The sequence below is a fragment of the Protopterus annectens genome, chromosome 1.part0, assembly GCF_019279795.1.
Source record: "Protopterus annectens isolate FY-2018-M chromosome 1.part0, PAN1.0, whole genome shotgun sequence".
In the NCBI taxonomy this organism is placed as follows: domain Eukaryota; kingdom Metazoa; phylum Chordata; order Ceratodontiformes; family Protopteridae; genus Protopterus; species Protopterus annectens.
The window spans coordinates 1,172,235,448-1,172,257,529 of NC_056725.1; the positions used below are offsets into that span (position 1 = coordinate 1,172,235,448).

A 22,082-nucleotide genomic window follows, 5' to 3' on the forward strand; every position below is an offset into this window, starting at 1 on the left:
GTGGTTAAGAATCCAGTTCCTTTGGATAAAGATTCTAGAGCGTTGGATAGGTGGGGTAAAAAAGTGTACACCTCTTCTACGTTAGCTATGAGGGCTTTAAATTGCCAATTCCATATGCTGAAGTATCAGAACTTTCTGTTAGGTCAATTGAAAGCTAAGGTAGATGCTTTAGCTGAGGGTATAGAGTGTAAGGAATTGCAGGACTTGGTTCATGCTTCAGATCAAGTTGGTAAACATTCCTTGCAGTGTGGCTTCGATGCCCTTCAGGCTTCTTCCAGGGTGGCTGCTACTGGTTCAGTTATTCGTAAACATGCTTGGCTTAAGGATCAAAATTTGTCAGAGCATGTTAAAGCTCGGATTTTGGATGCTCCCCTTCAATCTGAAGTTCGTTTTGGTTCCCCTGTGGAGTCAGTTTTGAAAAAGATGGAAGACAAAGCTAAGTCTATGCAGACAGTTAAGGAATTTTTGCAAGTGCAGCCCCCTAAGTTTAGCAGGAATTGGCCTGCAAGAGGATGGTCTTACCCTTCTTCGGATTTTCAGTCTAAGGGCAGATCTAGACGTGGTAGGGGCAGGGCTCACGCTCAGGGTTCTTTCAGACCTAGGACTTGGAGTTCTCCTGCACAATCTTCTGGTGAGGGCAGGGGTCAGCCTTTTCGTAAACAGACCCAATGACCGGTATCTCCAGCTGCCAGATCCTTCCTTTCTGGCAGCTCCTCTAGGAGGAAAGTTGGCACTTTTCAAACAAAATTGGCATTTGGTCACCCAGGACAAATGGGTGTTGGACATAATAAATCAAGGCTACAAGTTTTATTTTCACACTTTTCCCCCTTTCAAAGGCATGCCAGATGTACCTCCTCAGCAAAGGCTGGAGGCTCAGGAACAAATTTCTTTGCTTTTACAGATGGGGGCAATCCAGGTGGTGCCTTCGTCAGAAGAAGGCCTAGGGTTTTATTGTCGTCTATTCCTAGTGCCAAAGAAAGGAAACACTTGGAGGCCAATTCTGGATTTGTCCATTTTCAATACATACCTAGACATTCCAAAGTTCAAGATGTTAACATTACAGCAACTTCTGCCTCTGCTAGGCAAAGATCACTGGATGGTAACTCTGGATCTCAAAGAAGCCTATCTTCACATTCCTATCAGGCCCAGCTGCAGGAGATTCCTGCGTTTTCGGGCTGGTACTTCTCATTATCAGTTCTCTGCATTGTCCTTTGGTTTATCTACTGCGCCCAGGGTGTTCACAAAGGTTCTGGCTCCTGTAATAGCTTTCTTAAGACTGAGGGGAATACAAATTTATCCTTATCTGGACGATTGCCTGATTCTTGCTCAAGACAAAGACAAGTTACTTCAACAGCTACAGTATGTGATGGCAGTTTTAAGGTGCCTAGGGTATTCTGTGAACGAAACAAAGTCCAGTCTAGTACCCTCTCAGGACATGTGCTTTCTGGGTGTGAGACTGAATACAGCCTCTCAGATGGCTTTTCTGACCCCGGACAAACAAAGAACTCTTCACCTATACTTCCAGCAATTATCAGTACTGTCCAGGCTGACTGCAAGGACAGTCCTTCAAGCCTTGGGGTTCATGGCATCTTGCATTCTGGTACTTCCCAATGCCAAACTGCATATGAGGAAGCTACAATGGTATCTCAAAAGTGTATGGACTCAACACTGCCACGATTTGGACACTGTCATTCCGATAATACCTTGCATCCAGAAGGAATTCTTGTGGTGGGCACAGGAATGTCACCTAAACAAGGGACTCTCTGTGACCCGACCAGAGGCGAGTCAGATCTTAACGACAGATGCCTCAGACCTGGCTTGGGGAGCACACTTCAATGGGAAATGGATTCAAGACACGTGGCCTCCCAAACTACAGCATTTGCATATCAACATGAAGGAGATGTTAGCAGTCCAGTTTGCCCTGATGGCTTTCAAGGGCCTACTTCAAACAGGACAGGTGTTGATACAAACAGACAACACTACAGTCATGTGGTACATCAACAAGCAGGGGGGGACCCATTCTTACCCTCTTTGCAGACAAGCTATGATATTGTGGGAGACTGCTCTGGGGTTGCACATCACTCTTCAAGCACGGTTTCTGCCAGGAGCACAGAACTCCCTAGCAGATGTATTGAGCAGACAAATTGTGGATCCTCACGAGTGGAAATTGGATCCTCAGGTATTTCACCAGTTGACAGTGGCTTGGGGAACTCCAGACATAGATCTGTTCGCTTCTCCTCTAAATTTCCAACTACCAAAATTTTGCACAAAGATGTTTCACCCAAAAGCTTGGAAAGTGGATGCTCTGTCTTTCAGTTGGAACAACCTTCACGTCTATGCTTTTCCTCCTCTGCCTCTCCTTACCAAGGTACTCTTGAAAGTCAGGCGGGGCAAGCCTTGCATGATTTTAATAGCACCAGATTGGCCACGACAGCACTGGTATCCTCTGCTGAGGAGTTTAATTCAAGAGCCTCCTTGGCCTTTGCCACAGCTTCCTCACTTGTTGTCCCAGTCAAGCAGTCATTTGCTCAATGTCAGGATGCAGTCCCTGCATCTAACGGCCTGGCGTATTCTGTTTTAGAGCCTGTGGGTTCTCAGCTTCCTCAACAGGTTTTAGATGTCATTTTGGAAGCTAGGTGGCCCAGCACTAGAAAAGTTTATGCTGATAAATGGAAGAGATTTTTTCTTTGGAGCACAACAAAGGACTTTGATGTCTCGGTACCTAATTTGAGTTTTACACTGCAGTACCTTACTGAATTACTAGACAAGGGTTTGTCGTTTTCCTCTGTGAAGGTTCATGCTGCAGCCATTTCTGCTCACTACGATTGTGACCCTCCTTTATTTTCTCACCCTTTGTTTAAGCAATTTCTTAGAGGGGCAAAAATATAAGACCCCCGTAGAGCTCCTACTCCTTCCTGGGATCTCAATTTTGTGTTGGAGAAGCTTACTTTGCCTCCTTTTGAACCTGCAGCTACGTCGGATTTGAAGTTTTTGTCTTGGAAGACTGCCTTTTGTTGGCCATAACCTCTGCTGGTAGGGTATCTGATTTGCAGGCAGTCATGTCAGTTGAACCCTTTCTAATATTCCATAAGGATAGAGTTTCTTGCACTAACCCTACTTTCATGCCAAAAGTGATTTCTAATGTGGCCTTGAACCAGTCTATCCATTTGCCTACCTTTTATGCTGATCCCCAAAATAAGGGGAAAAATCTTGCATTCTTTGGATATACACAGGCAGTTACGTTATTATTTGAGCAGAACTAAGGAGTTCAGACAGACTCAACAGTTATTTGTTACTTTTGCTTTGGGTTCACAAGGAAAGCTGTTTCAAAGCAGACTATTTCAAAGTGGATTGGTAATTGTATTGCTTTTGTTATTCTCATCATGGGAAGAATGTTCCTGCTGGGATTAGACCTCATTCCACTAGGGCTACTGCCACTTCTACTGCTTTTTTGAGGGGTGTAGCTACTAAAGATATTTTGGAAGCAGCTACTTGGAGTTCAGTTCATACTTTTACTAAGCATTACCATCTCCCTCTTTTCTCCAAGTCCAGGGCTGGGTTAGCCACTGCAGTCTTACAGGGCATGTTAGCAGCCCCTAATGCTTTTTAGTTTGCCAGCCTCCCTTTTCCTTTGCTTTGGGATTCTACCCACAGGTTATGACTGCAGCAATGTGAGACGAAGAACATAGTAGTTTTGTACCTACCATAAATGTAGATGTTCGAGGATCCACATTGCTGCAGTCCTATTTTCCCTCCCTCCTTCCCCTCTTTGGTTTGGGGTTGTTGTTGTTGTTGTTGTTATTGTTGCTTGGGGATAATTGTTATTTTTCTCCTTTGTGGCTCTGGCCTTTTCTTTTTAAGGCCTTCTGACATCTGGGGCAAGAAAGACTGAGGATATGGCGTTGGTCATGCGCTTAAGTACTACTACATACTGACGTCCGCTCCGGGCACCCATGACCGACGCCAGCCTAACTCTTTGGTATTCGGGCCGACCGAGGACAGCGGACTACCCACAGGTTATGACTGCAGCAATGTGGATCCTCTAACATCTACATTTATGGTAGGTACAAAACTGTACTTTTTGGCCCTTACTTTCAGCTAGGAGGGTGTCTGAGCTTCAGGGTCTTGTGGCTGTCTCTCCTTTTTTAGTTTTTCATGCGGGCAGGGATGTCTTTGCACTAATCCTCCTTTTATGCCCAAAGTGTTTAAGAATTGTCTCAATCAGTCTATTAATTTGCCCATTTTTTTTCTTCTCCAGTGAGAAAGGATAGTCGCACCTTGGATTTGCACAGACAGCTGAGATATTATTTAGATAAGTCTAGGGCCATTCACAAGTCTAAGCAACTTTTTCTTTTCATGCTAGATCTCTAGGTTTGTCTGTTTCTAACCAAACCATTCCTTCGTGGATCTATAAAACCATTTCTTTTTGTTACTACTTTTATGGGAATAGACTTTCTGCCTCTTTAAAGCCTCATTCTACCAAGGTTGTTTCTTCCTCTCGTGCTTTTTTGAAAGGATTGGATACCAGTGCCATTCCTGAGTCTGCTAATTGGACTTCTGTCCATACCTTCACTAAACATTAGAAGTTGGATGTGGTGTCCAGGGCCATACTGCATGGGCTTCTTGAGGGCCCTGCTGGCCCTTTCTCCTCCCAAGTTTCCTCTTGAGCTTTTATACTCCCCTCCTCCGTAGTAAAGAATACTACACCAGTGATATGGAAGGACATAGTACAGTTGTGTAAAATATTACCATAAGAGAAAATGTTCTTAGTGTTTCACTGTTGCAGTCATTACACTTGGGTTATCTGCTTGCAGGTAGCCCTCAGCCTGCCTGATTATCAAAGTCTTGGGTCCAGCGTCGGTTGCGGTCTCTTCTTCCATAACGTCAGGTAGTCAGGGGTATAAAGCATGCAGCCGACGGCATTACATCAGTATTTCTTGCCGTGCTGTGCCCGAAGCAGAAGCAGTTCGCAAGTGCCAGTCGACCGACTCCTCTGAAATTTTCATTTTTTGAGTTTCAGAACCGAAGTCTTCTAAAAACCAAAGTACCCCACTGGGGATCCTTTTTCTTGCTCTAAACCGATGTCAGTAAAAGTTAACCGTTGTATTTCTTGTGGAAAGCAAATACCTCATAAAGATTTTAATTCGTACTGCATTCCTTGCTTAGGCCCAGACCGCGGCATCCCTCGCTGTCGTTTTTGTGCCTTATTCAATCCTGGTACTATTCGTCATTGGTTCATTTTCGCATCTATTTCGGTACTTGATTCAGTTATCCAGAAATGGCTTCGATTAAGCAATCCAACTACCGACATTCCAAAAAAAGTAAAGATAAAGACAGAGACAGACCGCATAGGTCCAAAGCTGCTGACGGCGCTTCCGTTAAGCTAGTTGCCAGTTCGCCGGTACTCTGGCGCTTTCGCAGCTACTTCAGATTTGCAGGCCTCTTCTGAGACCCATTCAGAGTATATCGCGAGATGCTTCTTCGACTATGGAACCTGCGGATGTTTCTACCTTGGATGGGTCTGGAATCGCTGTTCAGGCACTGGATTCTGAGGGTGTATTCAGGCCTACTGACTTGCATATCAAACCAACGCCATCTTCTTCAAGGCCTAAGACTCGATCCACGCCTAGTCAGGCCCATATGCCTAAAAAACAAATGAGAATGGCTGAAGAAGACCTTATTACTCTAATTAGGGGAAGCCACCCTTCTCCCTCTGAGACCTAGAACCAATTTTCCTTCTGATTCTTCTGATCAGGATTCTGAAATTTCTGTTTCTTATGATGACCTGGATTTGCTATTATCTACCTATGAGGATTCTGATGCAGAGGACTCCATTCCCTCTGCTTCCCCTCAAGAAGATTTCTCTTTTGGTGAAACTTTGCACACTGTTAGGGAGCATTTCCGCTGGGAAAGCCAGGATTACTCTGACTCCAAAAAGAGGCTTAGGGAATTCTTACTCCTGTCTCAACACAGGCCTTTTGCTATCCCCCCTGTACTGGACATTGTAGATGATGCCTTCTTGGAATCTAGCCTGGCCCCAGACACCTTACCTCCAGCTCCCAGGAAACCTGACTGGTATTAGTGTACCTGATTCTCACAAGTTCCTCTTTAAGAATCCTACTGCGGACCCAGGGACCATTTCACAGGGACCCAAAGGCATTAAAGCTACTACTGCCAAAAATCCTACCCCCTCTGATAGAGATTCCATGGCCCTGGACATATGGGGTAAGAATGTATACACTTCTGTTACTTTGGCCATTAGGGCCTTAAACTGCCAGTTTCATATGTTAAAGTACCAGCAGCATCTTATTGGATTACTTAAACAGAAATTGATGTTGATTCCTGACTGTGCTGAAAATAAAGAATTACAGGATTTAATGCATTCTGCTGAACACGTTGGTAAACATACTTTGCAATGTGGCTTTGACTCCTTAGAGGCTGCTGTTACTGGGTCTGTTCTTAGAAGGCATGCTTGGCTTAAGGAGCAAACTCTGCCAGATCGTGTTAAAGCCAAATTACTGGATGCTCTCTTAAACCAAGACCGCCTATTTGGCAACAAAGCAGAAGTTCTTAAAAAGATGGAGGAAAAAGCTAAATCTATGCAAACTGTTAAAGATTTCCTGCAAGTACAGCCTCCCAGATTTAGTAGGCATTGGCCTTCTAAGAATTGGTCCTTTCCTGTCTCTTCCAGGCCTTTCTCAGTCCAAATCCAGGAACAGCAGACAACCTAGGCCACAGTCTCAAGGTACTCACAGGCCAATGCAGTGGTGGGCTCCCACTTCCAAAGCTGGAAGTAGTACGACACCCCCCTGTGGTAAACTGTCACAGTGACTTAACCTTAAACCTTCCAAGCCCTGCTCATCTGACCACACCTTTAGAGGGAAAGATCGCCCTGCATGCAAAAAACTGGTAACTCATTACCCAAGACAAATGGGTTTTAAATATTGTTTCCCAAGGATACAGATTCCACTTCCACACCTTACCAACTCCAAAAGGTTGGCCAGACCTACCCCCAAATCAGTGGTCAGAGGCTCAACAGCAGATCCTCTCTCTTCTAAGTATCAGGGCTATTCAGCCTGTCCCAGCAGAAGATTGGGGACAGGGTTTTTATTCCAGTCTTTTCCTGGTGCTCAGAAAAGACGACAACTGGCATCCTATCCTGGACCTATCTATCCTAAACACCTTTTTGGTAATGCTAAAATTCAAAATGCTTCATCAGCTGCTTCCCATGCTGGGCAAAAATGCCTGGTTGGCAACATTGGATTTAAAGGAAGCTTACCTGCACATCCCGATAAGGGATTCTTGCAGAAAATACCTACGCTTCAGAGCAGGCTATATGCACTGTCAGTTCTCTGCACTGCCCTTTGGCTAATCTACAGCACCCAGGGTATTCACAAAATGCCTAGGTCCAGTCATTGCATTTTGCAGGCAAAGAAATATTCAAATATACCCATACCTGGACGATTGTCTAATTCAGGCAAAAAGCCAGGACATGCTATTAAATCATCTGGTATTTGTAAAGAAACTTGTAACCTCACTGAGGTACACCATAAACGAAATGAAATCTCATCTAGTACCCTGCCAACAAATTGTATTCCTGGGAGCAAGCTTGAACACAACTTCCCAGATGGCCTACCTCACGCCAGAGAAACAAGTTTATCTGACAGCCTTCTTCAAATTACTGGCCACAAAGACCTAGCTAACTGCAAGGAAAATACTGCAAGCTCTGGGGTTCATGGCCTCTTGCATCCTACTAATTCCATATGCAAGACTGCATATGAGGAAACTACAATAGTATCTAAAAAGCTTATGGTGTCAGCATTCTCAGGACCTGGAAGCAGTGATTCCTATCATCCCTTGTATAAAGACAGAATTCCTTTGGTGAGCAGAGTCCTGCTACCTTAACAAGGGACTGCCATTCACTCCACCCCCTGCCACCCAAATCCTAACAACAGAAGCATCAGACTATGCATGGGGGGGGGGGCTCACTTGGCAGGGCTGTGCATTCAGGGCAAATGGAACCAGAGTCAAATGTACCTGCATATCAGTCAAAAAGAAATGTTAGCTGTACAGGATGCTCTGACAGCCTTCAAGGACCACATCCTTCCAGGACAATTATTGGTAAAAACAGACAACACCACTATTATGTGGTACATAAACATGCAGGGGGGAACCCACTCATACCAACTCTGCAGACTAGCCATGGCTCTATGGAACACAGCCTTGAGCTATCAAGTGCACCTACAATTCCTGCCAGGCAGGCTAAACTCACTGGCAGATGACCTAAGCAGAAATCTCATGGACCCACACGAGTGGAAACTGGAACCAAAGATATTCAACATGTTGAGAATCAAATGTGGGAACCCAGAGATAGACCTGTTTGCCTCCCCTCAGAACTACCAATTGGACAAATTCTGCACAAGGACTCCCCACAGACTAGCTTGGAAAGTGGATTCCCTGTCCTTCACCTGGGAAAACCTCTCAGATGTCCTTCAAGGATGCATCTGCAGTCATAACATATGGGTTGTCCTGCCTCAGGCAGCCCTTCGGTCGGCCGGATTCCAAAGTCTGGGTCTGGCCTCTGCTGATGTCGCACTTTCTCCGACGTCAGAGCTTCTGGGGGTATAAAGGCATCAACCGACGCCATTTTCCCCAGTCTTTCTTGCCGCGCGGTGCCCGAAGCAGAAGCTGTTCGCAAGTGCCGGTCGGTCAGATCCAGAGATTTCAGCTACCGAAGACTTGAAAAAGCTTGGTACCCGTTGGGGACTCTTTCTTGCCTCAGCCGATGTCAGACAAAGTAAATAACTGTTTAACTTGTGGGAAACAAATACCTCATAAGGATTTCCATTCTTACTGCCTTCCTTGCTTAGGCCCAGACCACGACGTATCAGCTTGTTTAGCCTGTGCCTCCTTCAACCGACAGACTCTTAGACGTCGGTCGGAGTTTGCAGAAGAATTTTTTGGTACCAATTTTGCTTACAAAATGCCATCGGAGCTTCCGACTTTGCATATGGCCAAAAAACGCAAGGAAAAGGACCGACACTCGCGGTCCACGGTTTCGGCTGAAACCACGGCTAGGCCTACCGCGAGTGTCTCGGTTTCAGCTGAAACAGAGTCCACGGTTATTTCTCCTACCGAAACCATCCCACCGACCACCGAGGCCAGCGAGGCCCCGGCTGAGTCGGCTTCAGAACTCCCTACCGAAGCAAGTGCTCAAGCATTGTCCGACACCATTCCTTTGGACATTTCTACCCCTGCACGTGGGGCAGCTAGGCCCCCAGCTTCTATGTTTATTAAGGCCTTCTCCAGGGCTAAAGCTGCAAAACTTTCAAAAGCTTTGCCTGCCAAGTCTACTTCCCAGAGGCCTTCCTCAAGTTCTCAGATCCTCAGTCTTGCTGAGGACCTTATATCCTTAATTAGGGGTGCCCAACCTCTCCCAGACAGGGCCTCCCAACCTCCACCAGACAAAAGGCCCAGGACTGCCCCCTCTGAACCTCTCTCCTCTGATTACCCCTCGGATGGATCTGATTCGTCAGCCCATCAGGAAGGGGCCTACTCGCCTTATGAGGATTCAGATGCAGAAGATTCTATTCCTTCGGCCTCCCCACCTGAAGAATTTTCCTTTGGGGAGACTTTACACTCTGAGGGAGCACTTTCAATGGCAGGGTCAGGATTTCTCTGATTCTAGAAAAAGATTAAGGACCTTTTTGCATTTGCCCCAGCATAGGCCCTTAGCCATACCACCTGTTCTAAATGTAATTGATGATGTGTATAATGATGTAAGTACTGCACCTGATTCTCTTCCCCCGGCCCCTGCCAAACCTGATAGATATTACAGGGTCCCGGATTCTCACTTCCACCTGTATAAAGCCCATGCTGCATACCCAGAAACTATTTCTCGGGGCCCTAAAGGGGTTGCAGCTGCTACGGCCAAAAATCCCCTCCCCTCTGAAAGAGAGTCTAGAGCATTAGAGAGATGGGGAAAAAAGGTTTATACATCTGCTACTCTTTCTGCCAGGGCATTAAACTGTCAATTCCATATTATACAGTACCAAGAATTTTTGTTAGATCAGCTGAATAAGAAGCTTTCTTCTCCTGAACCTTTAGACCGTAAATCCCTTCAGGATTTGGTACACAACTCTCAGCAGGTCAGTAATCATTTCTTAAAGTGTGGCTATATGATGCACTGGAGGCTTTATTTAGATCAGCTATGACTGGGGCAGTAATTAGGCATGCCTGGCTAAAGAGCACTCCTTGCCAGACCATGTCAAGGCTAAACTCCTCGATGCTCCAATGGAGAAACAAAATTTATTTGGCTCCCCTGCACAGGAGATTTTAAAGAAGGTGGAAGAAAAAGCAAAATCTGTGCAAACAGTAAAGGAATTTTTGCAAGTCCAACCACCGAGGTTCAGCAGAAACTGGCCTACAAAGAATTGGTCCTTTCCAGACACCTCCAGAGCGCAGAGGGGCAGGAACAGACGCCCTAGAGGCAGAGGTCAATCAAAGGGTGCCTACAGGGGCTATCAGTGGCAGCCTGCCAACCAGAGGAGTGGTGCCACAGCTGCACCTTCAACCACTACCACAGGACAGACCCAATGACTTGACTCTGATTCCGCCTACCAGGGATCAACTGGAAGCTCCCTTGGGCAGAAAGCTGGCTTTATTCTCGAAAAACTGGCATTGCATTACAAAAGATACATGGACATTGCAAACAATAGACAAAGGATACAGGTTTCACTTCCACACTTTACCAAAAAGAAGCGGAATGCCAAACCTTCCACCAAACCAGAAGGCAGAGACTTTAAGACAAATCAGCAATTTACTTCAGATGAAAGCAATAGAAAGGGTACCATCTATGGAACAAGGCCAAGGATTTTACTCCAGATTATTCCTGGTACCAAGAAAAGAAAACCAATGGAGGCCTATTCTCGACTTGTCCGCACTGAGCACATATCTCATTGTGCCAAAATTCAAAATGCTGACCCTACAGCAACTTTTTCCCATGTTGGGCAAGGAGTCTTGGCTGGTGACTCTAGATCTCAAGGAGGCATACCTGCACGTCCCTATTCGACCAGATTGCAGAAGACACCTCAGATTTCTTGCAGGATCAGAGCATTATCAATTCTCAGCATTGCCCTTTGGCTTATCTACTGCGCCCAGAGTATTCACGAAATGCCTGGCATCAGTAATTGCACATTGCAGACTTCAGGGAATTCAAATTTACCCATACCTGGACGACTGCCTAATACAAGCGGACAACAAGACAAAATTGTTAAAGGACTTGGCCTATGTCATACACCTGCTACAGGCCTTGGGATACACAGTCAACATCCAAAAGTCAAGACTAGTGCCATTCCAAAGGATAACCTTTTTGGGTGCGGATCTGGACACAATCACTCAGATGGCTTTTCTCACAGAAGAAAAACAAAAACAACTTCCAGATTATTTCATGACTTTGACACGACAAACTCAGCTTACTGCAAGGAAAGTCCTGCAGGCTCTGGGTTACATGGCATCCTGCATAATCTTGATTCCACATGCCAGGCTGCATATGAGGAAATTACAGTGGTACCCAAGGAATGTATGGTCTCAACACAGTCACAGTCTAGAAACCATGATACCAATCATTCCATGCCTTCAAAAGGAATTCCTGTGGTGGGCTCAGGCATGCCAGTACAACAGAGGGTTGCCTTTCAACAAACCAAAACCAAGGCAGACCATCACCACGGACGCCTCAGACCTAGGATGGGGAGCACACATGGAGGACAAATGTATCCAAGGCCTATGGTCTCAAGGGCATCTAAGCATGCACATCAACCAAAAGGAGATGCTGGCAGTGAAGCATGCAATCGAGGCATTCAAACCATTCCTCCAGCAAGGACATCTGTTAATAAGAACGGACAACACCACGGTCATGTGGTACATAAACAAACAGGGAGTCACACATTCCTACCCTCTATGCCGGATGGCAATGAATCTGTGGAACCTATGCCTGAATCTCAATATCCAGCTACAGGCCAAATTCGTACCAGGAAAAGAAAATTCACTAGCAGACAGCTTAAGCAGAACTACCACGGATGCTCACGAATGGATGCTGCATCCAGACATCTTCAAACTCATAACAAAGAAATGGGGAATGCCAGAGATAGATCTTTTCCCATCCCCACTCAACCACCAACTGAAGAAATTCTACTCAAGGACATACCACCCACAAGCCTGGAGGGTGGACTCTCTCTCTTTCAGCTGGAATGCCCTAACAGTATATGCCTTTCCACCTCTCCCATTGATGTACAAGGTTCTACTGAAGATCAGGGAGGAACAACCAAAGGTGATACTAATAGCTCCGGACTGGCCAAGACAACACTGGTATCCACTACAGAGAAGCATGTCTCAGGCAAACTCATGGCCTCTACCCCTATGGCCTCTTCTTCTAACGCAGAACAATTTCAAGACCCTGCATCCAAACCTGAAAACACTGCAACTAACTGCTTGGAAAATTCAGTAAAACCAAACCAAACTGTTTTATCTCAGAGGGTCAAGGACATTATCCTGGAGGCTCGCAGACCTTCCACAAGGAAGGCATACTCAGCTAAATGGAAGAGATTTCTCATTTGGAGCACATCAAAGGGCACAGATGTCACAGTGTCAAACCTAGCACACATCCTAGAATACTTAGCAGAATTGTTCCACAATGGCCTGTCTTATTCTTCCATTAAGATTCATGCTTCAGCAATTTCAGCAGAATACAATATGGATCCTCCTATCTTCTCTCACCCTCTTCTCAGACAATTTTTGCGAGGGATCAAAAATGTTAAACCTCCACGAAGACCCCCTCTACCTGTATGGGATCTCAATTTTGTGCTGGAAAAATTGACTCTTCCTCCTTTTGAACCAGCAGCATCAGCAGACCTACAGTTTTTATCTTGGAAAACTGCTTTTCTTCTGGCAATCACTTCAGCAAGAAGAGTATCAGTTACAGGCATTAATGGCAGTGCAGCCTTTTCTTATCTTCCACCAGGATAGAGTGTCACTGAGAACCAATCCTACTTTCATGCCAAAAGTGGTATCCAGGGTATCCTTGAACCAAGCTATTCATTTGCCTACGTTCTTCCCTAACCCACAGAACAAAGGAGAAAAACTTTTGCACACCTTGGATATACACAGACAACTACGCTACTATCTGGACAGAACTAAAACCAACAGAAAAACTGACCAACATTTTGTAGCATATGCAACTGGGGTGCAAGGAAGAGCAATTTCCAAACAGACAATTTCAAAATGGATAGGAAATTGCATTCGCTTTTGCTACTCTTTTCATGGAAAGACAGCTCCTGAAAATATCAGGCCTCATTCCACAAGGGCCACAGCCACCACTACAGCTTTCCTACGAGAGGTGGCTACCAAGGACATTTTAGAAGCTGCTACTTGGAGCTCCGTGCATACATTTGCTGAGCATTATAATCTACCTTTATACTCCAGATCCCGAGCAGGTTTTGCAACTGCAGTTCTGCAGGGGATCTTAACTACACCATCCTTCTCTTAGTACCTCCTCCCCCAGTTTGGCTATGGTATTCTACCCATATGTTATGACTGCAGATGCATCCTTGAAGGACGTAGTACAGTTTTGTACCTACCATAAATGTAGATGTCCGATAGGTATGCATCTGCAGTCAGGATTACCCACCCTCCTTCCCTCTGTGGTATTCCTAGGGTGCTTACCCCTCTTTCAGCTAGCTGGGGGAATCTATTATGGTGTATTTGTTTGTACATATATATATATATATATATATGTATATATTTTGCTATTGTTTGGAATTTTTCAGCTTTTATCCAAATTTAGCCTTCCTAGAGGGCACCTGGCATCTGGGGCAAGAAACACTGAGGAAAATGGCGTCGGCTGATGCCTTTATACCCCAGAAGCTCTGACGTCGGGGAAAGTGCGACATCAGCCGAGGCCAGACCCAGACTTTGGAATCCGGCCGACCGAAGGGCTGCCTGAGGCAGGACAACCCATATGTTATGACTGCAGATGCATACCTATCGGACATCTACATTTATGGTAGGTACAAAACTGTACTTTTATGCCTTTCCCCCTCTGCAACGTTCTACTAAAGATCAAACAGGACAAACCAAGGACAATACTCATTGCAGCAGACTGGCCACGCCAACGCTGGTACCCCCTCTTGAGCAGTATGTTACTGCTGGAACCATGGCACCTGCCTCAGACCCCTTCCCTGCTGTCCCAGCAGGAGGGCCAGATTCTGCACCCCCAGCTTCAAACCCTGATCTTTGCAGCCTGGCTAATTACCTGAGCCTCTCCATTACCATCACTCAGTAAGCAAGTGCTGGATGTCATTCTGGAGGCAAGGAGGCCTACTACTAGAAAATCCTATGCTGAAAAGTGGGAAAGATTCTGTTCCTGGAGCCAAACTCGAGGGATGGGCACAACAGTGCCCAGTTTGCCATATATTCTTCAATACTTAACAGATATGCTTCACAAGAGCCTTTCCTTCGCTTAAAATTCATGCCTGTGCCATTTCAGCACATTATAATATGGAACCACCCCTCTTCTCTCACCCACTGCTGAAGCAATTCCTCAGTGGGGCAAAAAATTTAAAACCACCCAGGAGAGCCCCTACTCCAGCTTGGGACCTTAACTTTGTATTGGAAAAACTCACTCTACCTCCCTTTGAGCCAGCTGCAACTCCAGAGTTGAAATTCCTTTCTTGGAAAACAACCTTCCTTCTAGCCATCACTTCAGCAAGAAGAGTGTCTGAATTACAGGCCCTCATGGCAGTGGAGCCCTTCATCATCTTCCATGTGGACAGGGTGTCCCTCAGGACCAGTCCTTCCTTTATGCCTAAGGTGGTTTCCAGTGTGGACCTTAATCAGCCCATTTATTTGCCAGCCTTCTTTTCTAATTCACAGAACGAAGGAGAACCGATTACTGCACTCTTTGGATGTGCACAGACAACTATGATTTTATTTTGACAGGGCTAAGCCTTTCAGAAAAACTCAACAGCTGCTAGTTGCCTTTGATGCGGGTCAGAGGGGAAGACCATTTCAAAGCAAACCATTTCTAAATGGATAGGCCATTGCATTCATTTCTGCTATAAGCACCATGGAAAACCTACTCCACAGGGGGTAAGATCACATTCCACCAGGGCTGCATCTACTTCACCTTTCTCAGAGGTGTTCCTACCAGGGACATCCTAGAAGCTGTTACCTGGAGTTCTGTTCATACCTTCACCAAGCATTACCACTTGCCTATTTTCTCTAAATCCAGAGCTGGTTTTGCCACTGCAGTCTTGCAGGGCCTGATAGCTGGTCCTAATGCTCTCTAATTGCCTCCTCCCTTACTTAGCTTTGGGAATCTGCCCAAATGTGATGACTGCAACAGTGAAACACGAAGAACATAGTACAGTTGTGTACACTTACCATAAATGTAGATGTTCGAGTGTATTCACTGTTGCAGTCCTGGTTACCCTCCCTCCAGCCCCCTGACTTCTATTTGCTATACCTCTCTTCTTGTTTACTGTATTTAAGCTTTCTGGTGTATTTGCTTATAATTGGAGGTGTAATCTTGTATATAGTTCCTTCCCATTACGGGGGCACCTGAGATCTGGGGCAAGAAAAACTGATGTAATGGCGTTTGCTGCATGCTTTATACCTCTGACTACCTGACGTCACGGAAGAAGAGGCATCAACCGACGCAGGACCCAAGACTTTGATAATCAGCCCGGCTGAGGGCTACCTGCAAGCAGATATAACCCAAATGTAATGACTGCAACAGTGAATACACTCTTAACATCTATATTTATGCTAAGTGTACACAACTGTACTATGTCCTTCTCTTCACTGTTGCAGTATTTGCTCCCTCCATCCTCCCACTTTTTCTCTGCTTCTCCTCCTTTTTTCTTTCTGGATGCACATGTTCTTCCTTTTTCTCCTTGGACTTTGTTCCTCCTGGGGCTTTTCAGTTCTGAGGTATGTACATCCATATGTCACCTTTATATGCCCTAAGCTGTGAATGGGGAGTATGTGTGTGACATGACTGCCTTAAAATAAATAAATAAAAATAAGGCTTTGGTATACTGGACAGATGTTTGGCTACCCTTGGCAGGAAATCTCTTTAGTAAATAATACCGCAACAGTGAAGGGAAGTACATCTGCTGTTATGGTAAGATTTTACACAGCTGTACTTTCCACAAGGACAGGGTAACATTGAGGATCAGTCTTTTTCTCCCTAAAGTGGCGTCAGAATCTTCTCTAAACCAAACCATCACATGGCCCAGGACCAGTGCTAGCGTTTTAGGGGCCCCCAGCAAATGTCAAGTTGGAGCCCCCCGGGGCACTTCAGTCTTAAGTATCACCCTGTCCCTACCACCCCTCCTAAACATCTTTTTACTTCATGCTGCATATTTTAGGAATAGTATGCACAGGCTTGCATGTAGCTACAATGCTGTTACTTTGCAACAGGCCTGTCTAGAACACGATGTTGGTCAATATCACAAAGGCACATTCACAGTTAATGGTATTTGGTTGCACCAATGATGCATTATAACAACTCTATGTACAGGTCTGGACTTGCATGAAATGGCACCCTAGGTCTAATGTTTTGGCTCCCACACACACACACCCACACACTCCAGTTCCTCCCCTCTGTTCTCCCCATCATTGGCTCCCCAAACGATGCACATTGCATTTTTCTTCCTTTTCCCACATTTTACTCTTCAGCTTTTTCAATAAGTCATAACTTTCTGTATACTCTGAATTGCATTTTCATTTTTTTTTTTCTTTTTCCATAACCTTTTCATCCAATGATATCTTGAACAGAAATGTATGATTCAGGAAAGAAATTCACTGTTGCTATTCAGTTTAGTTTTCCTTGCAGCCTTTTCACACACCCTTCCTGACTAAGACAGCACAGTAATAACCATTTAAGAAATAACTCGAATAAGCCAGGGCTCAAGAAACCACAAGGCTATAGATGGTCAGTAATGCATTTTAAAGCATTTTCTTAGCCTTTTAATCCAGTTGTGGGCTAAACAAAAATCGTGAGTAAGAAAAGAATTTCAGACACTGTTTCTTCTTTCAATGAAGACATAAGTTGTACGCAAGGCTTAATGTTCAAAGCTGACAAAATAGAAGCTCACAAACTAACAAGCCACTTGTGAGGATATGCAAGTTCTATCTGGGAATACTGCTCGACTCTCTAACCCCTCAACAAAGAGAGTCACTGCCAGCACATCCCTCTGGTATTAGATTGGGATGAAAGGAAAGGTTCAAATTGCCGCAGTCATGTATTTCAGCTGACTGCTGACATACCTATATATCATATGCCTCCAAACTCCCCACCTGTAACCCTCAAAGCAACTACATGCATAAATGTAATTAATAATGTGCAATTGTGAGGAAAATGACAAAAATGATAACAATAACGTATTCTGCTTTGTTGCTCCTACACAGTACACTTCCCCTACACAAGCTACAGTAACCTTCTTTGTACACCACTAAGAAAAGTAAAACAAACAATGGCGACACTGTCCTTGGCCCAAACATAAGCCACAATGACCTCTTGTGCACACTTCGAAGGTTTAGTGTGATGAAAATTAGTAATAACCACACAATTTTCAGCCCCCCCCCCCAACCACACACACACACACACACACACACAACCTACAGCAGCTTTCTGTACATACAATTATGAGCAGGGCTGGTTTTAGAATTGATGCACTTGAGAGCAGAGGCCATTGTCAGCTTCATTCCTAGCGGGGTCATGTCACAGCCCTGTTAAGATCAGAGCGTGTAATCAGAAATTAATCCATTTTTTTCTCCAACCAGCAACAGCTTTTGTGGGGCCCCCTCACAGTCAAGGATGAATCCATTTATATAGTCTGGGGAGTGGGAGGGGGGGGGTCACCAGTCTCCTAGAAAATCTAAGTGTCTGAATGCTCTGTGATGTATTTTATGCCTTACTTTTAAACTATAATTAGTTATTAGTTGCATTTTTACTAATACCCAGAAGAGTAATTATGTGATGTGGCATTATTGTATGTGTACGCTTGCGTGTGTTTGTGCACTCACAGAAAAAAATCAGTGATATATTTTATACGCAGACAAGCATAAGCCATAGCAATACTAGTTTTTATTCAGCAAATAGCAATACATTGTGCAACACTGATACTGCCACAACAGGTCAGTGACTGCTGTTTAGCAGTCATCAAACAGCAGCAGGGGTAAGTCACTTTTATTGACCTCATTGAAGAGTAATTGTACAGGTCACTGTCCCTGATGTCACAGACCTTCCCTGATTTTGCTCATAATTTTGCTCTGTCTTTCATAAAAAAAAAAAGTTTGATTTGCTGATAAATCATTTAGGATTACAGTCAACCAGTAAAACTAGACATCATTTTTATACTTCGCATGTTGATGCAAAAGGTGCTATTCTATTAACTTTTTACATGAGTTAGAGTAATATTTAAAACGTGCTCCTGATTTTGAGCCTACCTGCGGTGGTGGTGCTGCGGTAGTGTTGTCGCCTCACAGTAAGAAGCTGTCCGGTTCTATTCTCAGCTAAAGTGTCTTCTGCGTGGAGACATGCGTGAATGGGCGTATCTACCTTCATTGAAGGTTGTGCGTCAGGGCTGGTAACTCGGCACGTAAAAATCAACTACCAATCATTAGCGGACCGGAGTTCTGCTGTGGCGACCCCTAACCGGGAAAAGCCGAAAGACACAAACAAATTCTATTATTTTTGGCACTGCTCTGATTTTCAGCAAAGAAGTTGATGTAGTATGTGGTGTGCTGTCAGTATTTATAAATCTTCCTAAAAGAGAAAAATATTCATGAAGATTGGAAGAATCAGTTCTTAAAATCCAAGGTTTACTCTGAGATCAGTCACTCTGGGCTGCTGATCTCTCTAGTGCTTACCTTGCTGGTTTGACAGACATATTACAAAATATCAAGATGCGATAACCTGCTCCACCCAGGAACCAGGTGTCCCCAGAGACCACAGGGTTCGCTGGTGCCTAAAGCCGGCTATGACTTGGCTTATTTTCTTTCCCAATTTTCCTAATAAATGAGACTACATGCTACATCTTGTGGATGTGCATCGACAGCTAAAATTTTTTGCACCGTAGTAAGAATATTAGAAAAACTGATCAATTGTTTGTCTCCTCCTCTTCTGCTAAATTGGATAAAGATGTCTTGAAAGTAACACTTTCAAGATGGCTATCTGAATGCATTTCTTACATTAATAAGGAAAAGTGACTTGTCTGTTCCTGGCAGTCTCAAGGCTCATTCTACTAGGTCGGTCACTATTTCAGCTGCCTTTTTCTCCAGAGTACCAGTTGATGATGTTTGTGCAGCAGCTACGTGGTGTAATGTTCATCCCTTCATATCTCACAACAAACTGTATTTTCAGTCTAGGTCCAAGCTTTCCTTTGGTTCAGCCTTTCTCCAAAATATCCTTCCATGAGACTTCCCAAGGTTTGTGGTAGTTGGGGGGACTCTGTCCCATTTGTTGAAGATGAATAGTAGAGACAGCATCCAATTTGAAAGTTATGTACTTAATATAACAATAGATCCATGTTGTCGTCTTCCGTCCTTCTCATCTTCCCTTCCTTCATTCTCCTTCCTGACGTGTCTTCATATTTCCTTATTTTTTGGACTGACCACACTGGTCTGTCAAGCATGTGGTAATGTTATTTCCATGAAGTTTAAAGAAGAGCAATCTTCAAAATTTGCTCTTTTTCTGGGTTTTGGGTCTTTTTTCAGCTTGTCAGCACTCGACATTTTGGTGCTGATATTAGTAAGGAGCTTTCTCAAAAGTCAATAGCTTATTAGTAGAATTTATTTTGCATATGTGACCTTGCCTTTTGGAGTTGAAATGCTCATTTGATCTATTTCCAGATGTAGCTTTGGAAATTAGTAATTGATTTGATGTATACCTATCTAGAGGACTGTAAATATGCAGCATTTCCTTCAAACTAGTCCATGATGACCAAATATTGGTAAGCACCTGTGGCACTTTTTCTTGGATGTTATGTAGGTGTGAACAGTGCTAACAAGTCTGTAGCCATGTTTGCCTAGAACATCCAGCTTGTCTGTCTGTTCTCCTCTTTTACATGACATGCTGAATATGTTGGTGGTGATTCTTCGGACTTCATGGCATTTCTGACTTTCCGTCAGTTAGTCTTCTTGAGGACAGCTTGATCCCACTTTAGATTCACATTTGTACAAATCTGATGACTTGTTTTGTGCTTTCCATTTCTTTGCCCCTAATGATGCACAGTTTAGCTGTGTATTAGCAGCAGTTCATTTTTTTTTTATTTTTTCTTGAAGTATGGAATGAAATGAGCCTTTTAAAATAATCTTCCTCTTTCTGTCTCTGAATTATGGCATTCAGGGTAGCACACACACAGAATCCACGAGGCCAGATTTTTTGTTAGACTGCACAATGAATAAGAGGGTATCAGACCAAAAAGTGTATACTGTCCTTTTTGGACAGAGTAGATGTGCTAGATTTCTTAAAGCCTTATACTTCTGTTATATCCCCCTCTTTATGAAGTTGTTTCCCACTTTATAGTGAGGTGGAGTGGTAAGTTTAAATGTAAAACACTTTGGTAACATTTGCTTTGCATTTCTAGGCATTGCTTTAGTTATTTAAAAAAAAATACTTCATAAGTTTGTCAAATGAAAAGAAATGTTGAATGCTTGTCATTTCATATACAAAGTTGAAACACTTTTGTTACGCCAGTAACAAATTTATGAAAGGTAGTTCAGGTAAACACCTTTCAGTTCTAGGTAGCATCTGAGAATTTTGCTGCCTGTCATAATATTCTAAACTTGGAATAGTTAGAAAGATTCCCTCATTTCCAAATCCACTGATGATGTACTAGGAGCTGCTTACAGGTAAATTCCCTTCATTCAGTATGTCAGGATGTTTGGGTTCCAGATGAACACATCTGCTGGCCAACTGCTGCTTCTGGAAATGCCAGTAGAGGACATTTCATTGGGTATATCTCTGGGCATTTGTGTCTTTGCTGGAAACGTCAAAGACAGCATCTATGTATTTAACTGTCATTATATGAGGCATTTACTCTGAACAAATGTTTCTGGTGTCTCCTTAGCAATGTTCCATTCTCAGCATGAACACCAAGAGGTTTGAGTTGCTTTCACTGATTCACAACCATCCCTTCTGGCTTTGTGTGGAATGCGGCAGGATTCTTTCTCCTTTTCCTTTAGAGTTTATGTTCTCTGATCTTTTTTTAGTAATAATAGTTTTGGTCTTTTTTGTATGTTTATTAAATCCGTACAGTTTTAAATGTCCTGGCATATAGGTTAATATTGAACAACTCATATAACGATTCACTTAAACATCACTCTTCCTCCTGAACATCATTCTGCATGTGTTGTTCTCACGAATTTTATTTCTATGTAATTTGCTCCTCCCTTTTCTAAAGATTCCACCACCAGTACTTCATTTACAGTTGGTTTAGATAGTAATAAGGCCTTACAATGTCTGGGTAATTCAGTTCCTCATGTAGAAAATAATAATTTCCTTAGTTGCACCCAGTTCTCAGTTCACCCCCCCCCCCCCCCCAGTCACACCACATGCATTTGCTGTCTGAAATCTGCTTGTAGTATAGAAATACTCCTCAAACAATTGCAAGCAAAAAATCCTAAACCCTCTGGTCTTCCTTGTATAAATATTAGCAATACAGATGTCCTCCTTTGTAAATTGCATTTCTATTCCCTCTTCGCAATCTGTTTTAACTTCATCCAATTGATTCTTATAGTTCTCATGCAATATATTTTTTATATTCTATATATTTTGAATTGACATCCTCTCTTTAACAGCAGTTTCAATTCTAGACTCTGCTAAAGACTTAACTAGAGCTGGAATTACACTTTGCATTCCCCTTTCCTTTTTGCCTGTACTCTATCAATCCTTGGTAGGAAGGCAGTCTCGAAGCTGTAGTCCAGACTTCTGCTTGGCTGTATCCCACATTGTTACCTTTTCTTGTCTAGTTATTTGCTTACAGTACATTGGTTCCTCTGAAAAATTTTCCTGTAAA

At 43.8% G+C, this 22,082-nt stretch overlaps 1 protein-coding gene across 1 annotated transcript in view; it reads left to right on the plus strand.

The window, feature by feature from the left end:
• The window catches only part of SEC63 (SEC63 homolog, protein translocation regulator), a 1,535,741-nt gene that overhangs the window by 636,087 nt on the left and 877,572 nt on the right, over positions 1-22,082 (plus strand). The gene's annotated exons all lie outside the window — the stretch shown is intronic.